Source organism: Cyprinus carpio, chromosome A18 (genome assembly GCF_018340385.1).
Source record: "Cyprinus carpio isolate SPL01 chromosome A18, ASM1834038v1, whole genome shotgun sequence".
Taxonomy (NCBI): Eukaryota; Metazoa; Chordata; class Actinopteri; order Cypriniformes; family Cyprinidae; genus Cyprinus; species Cyprinus carpio.
Genome location: NC_056589.1, coordinates 28,300,411 through 28,308,173, shown reverse-complemented (window position 1 = coordinate 28,308,173; position 7,763 = coordinate 28,300,411).

The following is a 7,763-nucleotide window of genomic DNA, read 5'->3' as shown; positions in this document are numbered from 1 at the left end:
AGAAAGTTCTGCCACATCCAACTATTAATTTCATCAATACATTGGCAGAGGGAGTCAATGGGGCTGTAGTCATTTGGCGATAAGGCTAGGTAAATCTGTGTATCATCAGCATAGCTGTGATAGGCAATTTGGTTCTTTCTCATTATTTGACTTAGTGGGCGCATATACAGGCTTAACAAGAGCGGTGCAAGAATTGAGCCTTGTGGGACTCCGCATGTCATGGACGTCCACTTAGACTACACTCACATAATAACCTCTCCCTTCTAAGTATGACCTGAACCATTTGAGTACCATCCCAAAAAGCCTGACCCAGTTTTCCTGTCTCTGTAGTAGTATGTTATGATCAACAGTGACAAACGCAGCACTGAGATCTAGTAATACCAGCACTGATATTTTGCCAGAGCCAGAATTTAAGCGAATATCATTTATTATCTTAATGAGCGCTGTCTCTGTGCTGTGATGGGGTCGGAAACCAGATTGAAAATTGTCCAGGTATCCATTTGAGTTTAAGTATTTGTTCAGCTGATTAAAAACTACCTTTTCTATAATTTTGCCTATAAAAGGAAGATTTGATATTGGTCTATAATTGCTCAAAATGGTGTTATCAGGAGGGGCTTAACAACTGCAGTTTTCAGGGAGTTTGGAAATGTCCCAGAAAGAATTGAGGCATTATCCACTTCCAAGAGATCTGCTTCTAAACAGTTAAGCACACTTTTGAAAAAAGATGTGGGAAGTGTGTCAAGATAGCAGGTGGATGATTTTAGGTGCTGCACTATTTCTTCCAAGATTTTGCTATCAATTGCTTCAAAAATAGACATAGTATCTTTTTGATATTGCGGCCGAATCTGTCTGACCTCTGCATAACTTGAGGATGTGCTAATCGCCTTCCTGATATTGATGATCTTCTCAGAAAAGAAGCATTGCATTTGCTGTGTGAGAGCATTTCACTGGGAATCTGACTTGGGGGGTGGGGGGGGGGGTTCAGTCTCTCAATAGTAGCAAAAAGAGTACGAGTGTTGTTTAAGTTACTGTTTATAAGGTTTGAGAAGAATCTCTGTCTAGCTGTGGCTAGTTTCACATTAAAAGCATGAAGGCTGTCTTTATAGATGCTATAGTGAATTTCAAGATTCATCTTCCGCCACATCCGCTCAGCTTTTCTGTATTGTATTTTCATACTCTTAACCGCTGTTGATTTTCTCCAAACTGATTTCTGTCTGCTAATTTTCTTATTGACTATTACACGAGCAATATCCACACAAAAATGAACTTCTTTAAGGTAAATCCACTGGATGCAGAGAGTTTGCTCCGTCATCATTGTGTTCACCTCTGTATGTTTATTTGCATCAAGAGAAATTCAATTCTTAAGTTTTCTGTCTTCTAACTTGAAATTTATCATAACACTTCTTCATTTATCGTTGTTGTTTTGTTTCTTTAGTTTGTTTCTGAAACTTCAGCTCATCTCTGAAATGTTTCTAATGAAGTTACGTTTTTATGTAAGGGCGGGAAACTCTTAGGTATCTTGTAGATCTGGTTGTGTCAGATGTTGATCTCCATATGATTTTTTTTCTGAATGAATCATATTGGCTTGCATCCAAAACCACAGGACTGATAAAGACACTTCATTGTCGCATACCAGGCTGAAAAACAGAATGGAACAGATGATTATTGAGACTGGTTAAGATATTTTAACATTCTTTCTTCTTTTAACTATATACTGTATAGAATGCTTATCTACCTGCCCAACCCAGAGTTTGCAGGATCTGATGAATAAACACATTCATTTGTACAATTATGGTCCAAAAGTCTGTTCAATTGGATGTTACCATCAGAAATATAGAAGCCTGACTGTATTAATGTGCATTCAGTGATAGTGATGTCAGATATGTAAATGATAATAATGTTAACTTGGTTTATGAATGTACAGTGTGAAACTTCAAAACCTTAAAATCCAGAATTTGTTCTTAACCCAGGATAAAGACTGAACAGTGTGAAAAATGTTAACGCAGATAAACGTGTGAAAATCCTTATGACATTAAGATGGTACTCTTAAGTGCTTTGGATTACTGTAGTTGACATGATGATGGATATGGTTATCATTCAGAACTGTGATATACTGTATATTATATTTTCATAATATATATGTGGAATATATTGTGAAAACCATGGTTTCAGAACCAATCTGGAGACACATATCAGATATGTGCTGACTGAACTATATACGTTTGGTTTGCACAATCACAAGGGTTTATAAGGATGAGGTGATTGACAGGAGGTTTTAATCAGGACCTTTACCATCTTCACACACCAGCACTGACTAGAAATGGCATCGGTCAGAAACACTGATGAAGGACAGGGTGTTGAAACTTTGAATGAAAATGAAGCAAGAGATCTTGAAGAAAGAACTGATGATCTGAAAGATAAAGATCTGGAAAACAAAACACAAGAACAGGAAGCAAAAATAGAAGAAGATCTGGAAAAACAACACAAGATGTGGAAAAAAAACAAAGGAAGAGGTGAAAGTATTAATAGAAGAGCTAAAAAAAGCAGAAAAATAAGATCTAGAAAAAAACAAAACAAAAAAAAAGAGCAGGGGGAAAACAGAAGATCTGCCAAAACCACAAAGGCTGGAAAAAATAAAAGAAGAGTCGAGGGCATAAACACAAGATCTGCAGGAATGATTAAACATCTGGAAATCATTAATTAGTCAGCAATGACTAGAAAAACAAAGTGCTGCCTAAAACATGATGTACAAAATTCAACAGAATCACATTTGTTCAAAATAGCTAATATTGTAGAAATGGTTCAAAATGTCATAAACGTACAATAATAATAATAATAAAAGTTGAGTGTTTGGATTAACTGTTAAAATTGCTATTATTGCTTTCATCTTCCATCTTTAAAAGTCATTTAACTGTAACTATAACCGCAACATAACCTCACACATTTTTATTCATGCTATGTTTATGTGCTTATAGATGTTGATTTTCTTCATCTAATAACAGCTGTATATTCTTTTTTCTGAATATTTTCACTAATGTTTACTCTAGACATTTGTTATCATGAATATAACAGTGGTTTATTTGTTTTGTCTTTTCCACACACAGATGTTTACAGCCCTTGAAGACCTCAAGATCTATATAACGCTTGACCAGATTTAGGGCAGATCAAATATGCATTTCTTGTATTTCGTATATTTCTCTAAATCTGTCACACAGCTGTCACACTTTATTCTCCACTGTACAAATTGTGAGTAAAAAAGGAATGGAATAATTTACAAATCTCATAAACTTATATTTTATTCACAATAGAATATAGATAACATATCAAATGTTGAAAGTGAGACATTTTGAAATGTCATGCCAAATATTGGCTCGTTTGGATTTCATGAGAGCTACACATTCCAAAAAAGTTGGGACAGGTAGCAATAAGAGGCCGGAAAAGTTAAATGTACATATAAGGAACAGCTGGAGGACTCTTATTAGGTCAATTGGCAACATGATTGGGTATAAAAAGAGCCTCTCAGAGTGGCAGTCTCTCTCAGAAGTCAAGATGGGCAGAGGATCACCAATTCCCCAAATGCTGCCGCAAAAAAATAGTGGAGCAATATCAGAAAGGAGTTTATCAGAGAAAAATTGCAAAGAATTTGAAGTTATCATCATCTACAGTACATAAAATCATCAAAGATTCAGAGAATCTGGAACAATCTCTGTGCGTAAGGGTCAAGGCCAGAAAACCATACTGGATGCCCGTGGTCTTCGGGCCCTTAGACGGCACTGCATCACATACAGGAATGCTACTGTAATGGAAATCACATCATGGGCTCAGGAATACTTCCAGAAAACATTGTCTGTGAACACAATCCACCGTGCCATTCGCCGTTGCCGGCTAAAACTCTATAGGTCAAAAAAGAAGCCATATCTAAACATGATCCAGAAGCGCAGGCGTTTTCTCTGGGCCAAAGCTCATTTAAAATGGACTGTGGCAAAGTGTAAAACTGTTCTGTGGTCAGACGAATCAAAATTTGAAGTTCTTTTTGGAAAACTGGGACACCATGTCATCCGGACTAAAGAGGACAAGGACAACCCAAGTTGTTATCAGCGCTCAGTTCAGAAGCCTGCATCTCTGATGGTATGTGGTTGCATGAGTGCGTGTGGCATGGGCAGCTTACACATCTGGAAAGGCACCATCAATGCTGAAAGGTATATCCAAGTTCTAGAACAACATATGCTCACATCCAGACGTCGTCTCTTTCAGGGAAGACCTTGCATTTTTCCAACATGACAATGCCAGACCACATACTGCATCAATTACAACATCATGGCTGCGTAGAAGAAGGATCCGGGTACTGAAAATGGCCAGCCTGCAGTCCAGATCTTTCACCCATAGAAAACATTTGGCACATCATAAAGAGGAAGATGCGACAAAGAAGACCTAAGACAGTTGAGCAACTAGAAGCCTGTATTAGACAAGAATGGGACAACATTCCTATTCCTAAACTTGAGCAGCTTGTCTCCTCAGTCCCCAGACGCTTACAGACTGTTATGAAAAGAAGAGGGGATGCCACACAGTGGTAAACATGGCCTTGTCCCAACTTATTTGAGATGTGTTGATTATTTTTATCTTAAAATGATACATTTTCTCAGTTTAAACATTTGATATGTCATCTACGTTGTATTCTGAATAAAGTATTGAAATTTGAAACTTCCACATCATTGCATTCTGTTTTTATTCACAATTTGTACAGTGTCCCAACTTTTTTTGAATCGGGTTTGTATGTTCTTTATATCATTGTCTTTATTTAATTTTATAATGTATATCTTTGTCATTATATATAGGCCTAACTTTATTCACTCATTCATTTAATTCTATTTTATTTTATTGACAGCAGTCCCAGTGTCTCAGTGGTGCCTAATACCAAGTTACCACAATTTTACTAGATTTACTTCTTAATTTACCATAATTTTTTTTGTAAGTGTGTGCACAGGGTTCAACACTAGTTCTGTGTTGAAGGTTTGACTCTTGTAAATTTATGATATGACAGTTGAAAAATATGCACAAAAAATATAAAAAAGTACACTTTGGTGATAGTGATTAAAAATCTAAGTGTTTGTAAGCTGTGTGAAGTATTTATTTATTTGTGTGAATTATACAGTATGCACCTGGATTTCAGTATACTGCTTGTATTACAATTCAGTGCTATGTTTCTTTTTTTCTTTCTTTCTTTCTTTCTTTCTTTCTTTCTTTCTTTGTGTTGTATGTTGCTTTTGTGCACTGAATAAAGTGTTTATAAAACCTATATACAAATAATTTAATAAGAAAAACAAACAAACAAAAAACATGACTGAATGGAAGTGGAAAGCATTTATTTTAAATGCTGAAACTGCCCATTTGTCTTTGTGTTTTTATAAATGACATGAACACAAGGTCAAATGTGATTCATCTTTCCTGGCAAACACTTCTCTATTTCCTCTAGTCTTTAGTTCCTCCTCTGTTCTGCCTCTCTCTTCTCTGTTGTTGTCCTGTTAACACATCTTTTTATTTGACTGTAATATTATTAGATAAACAGAAGCTGATTGATTGAGACTTTAAGCTATGTGCGTTGAGGTTTGTTTAGTTTCAGTTCGAGCGACTCCTTCTGAAAAAGCAAAAAAATTTGTAATCTTAACAAATACCTGCCTTCCATCATTGTTTCCTGCATTCGTCCCTGTGTTTTTTTGTTTTTTTTTTTTTTTTTTTTGCACGATTGCAAGAGAATCTCTCATGTGAGGTAGAAGATCATATTTCATAAGGTTGAGGCAGAAATGGCAGCTGTTAGAGACATGTATGAAGGAGAGGAGGTTGACAACATGACTGCAGCAGCAAAAAAGAGACACAGAGAGACGCAGCTGAACAGAAATCCAGACGTTCTCTTCAGAATAAATTGTCAAGACCGCCTGCATGTTCTGCTCTTCAGACCTACGGAGGACAGCTGGTGGATCAATATAATTAGGGATAGATACAGAGGAATCTTTGCTCAGTGGACTTTCCAACATGCTGTTAACCAGCCCATTCGGCACTCGATGAATCTCTCCGGTGATCGGGATGAGCTGCAAAGATTCTGTGATGAGTTTCCAGCCAATCTGGAGACGTTTCATGCCCATGTTCAGGAAACTGAAGATCTGAGAGCAACAATAGAAGATCAGAGAGAAACAATACAAGATCTGGAAGAAAGAATACGAGATCTCGAATTAGAAAACAGAACACTGAGACAACCACGCAATTAAAGAATGGCTTCTTAAACCATGAGGTACAACATTCAATACAATCACATTCTTTCAAAACAGCAGAAATGGTTCAAAGATGTCTGAATGAATCATATTCCTATCAGACCAATGTGAGTTGAGTGTCTGTTTGGTTATTTGTTACTTCATATTAAACTCTCTTTAAAAGTTGTGCTAACTGACCCCACATGAAATACTGATCATGAATTAACGAAATAGGAATCATGTTTTGACGCTGTGTTTGTTTTTCCTTTCATTTCATCTATTTTGCATGTGTTTGTACCACCAGTGATTTTGCACAAATCATAAAAACAAAGTCAACCAGCCAGCCTTGTTGCAAATGGAAAAAAGATTATTTTTTATTGAAAAGCATTTTTTGCATTCATTCATTCATTGAAATTGAGAAAAAATGCATGCACTTTAATACAGAATCCTGTAGATGAGGAGGCTGCATTCATTTATAGGGAGTTATATTTATGTCAGAAGATACATTACGTTTTTTCCCCCATATCCACACACATATTTATTTGAGCAGAAGCATTTTTAAATGGCAGTTTTCTATATAACATCAGAGCACATTAGTAAGGCCGCTGCATGCAGTGCGGTAAGGAAAGTCAATAGTTATTCTTTCTCCTGTTGGATTTTAATATTCTTCCAATACTTGGTATTGTGGCCATCTCCTCTTCATCGGTTCTTCATTATTATGCGAGCCTTCTTGCTGTTGGCTGAGTAGAAGTCAAATGTTAATTTCATTACTCTAATTAACAAATGCAACAGTTTGGATTTGGATTGAACTCAATTCAGCTGTTCTGAACCCAAAAACTCAAGCGTTTCTCATCTCAGGGTAAGTCAACTCAGAGTTGGTTGAACCTCCTTATTGAAACGGCCCCCAGAACTTTAGCTGAATAGAATAGTCAAATAAAATGTGGAGAAAACTCACATCATGTACCTTCAAGAAGACCGATACACGCTCAAACATTCCTAGATACGCTAACACAAGTCAGAAACACCTCCATATGAATATATACGATTTGAGTGGATGTATGAGTTGTAATTCATCATCTAATAACAGCTGTTCTGTTTTCCTGAGAACTGATTCATGTTTACTCTATAATAATAGACACATGAATGTGAATATACAGTAACAGCAGTTTATTTCTTTCATCTCTTCCACACAGAGAACATGTTTTCCTCAATCAAGAAAGACATCAAGATCTGCATCTGTCTAGACCAGTGGATATTTCAATATATTCTATATTTCTCCTATGTTTGCATGCTCAACTTTTGTTTCAGTCGGACTGAATTCATTCCAGTAGTGTTTACATGAACGCTAAATATAAAGTGATCGGGTTGATGTGCGCGTCTATATGTCACAAGCTTTGATATGCGCACATTTTATAATGACGGGAGACACTTTATAACAATTTATTCAACAGGAAGAACCGCTTGTTCTGCGCGTCATACGTCATTACGCTATTTCTGCGTCATTGCACATGCGCTGTC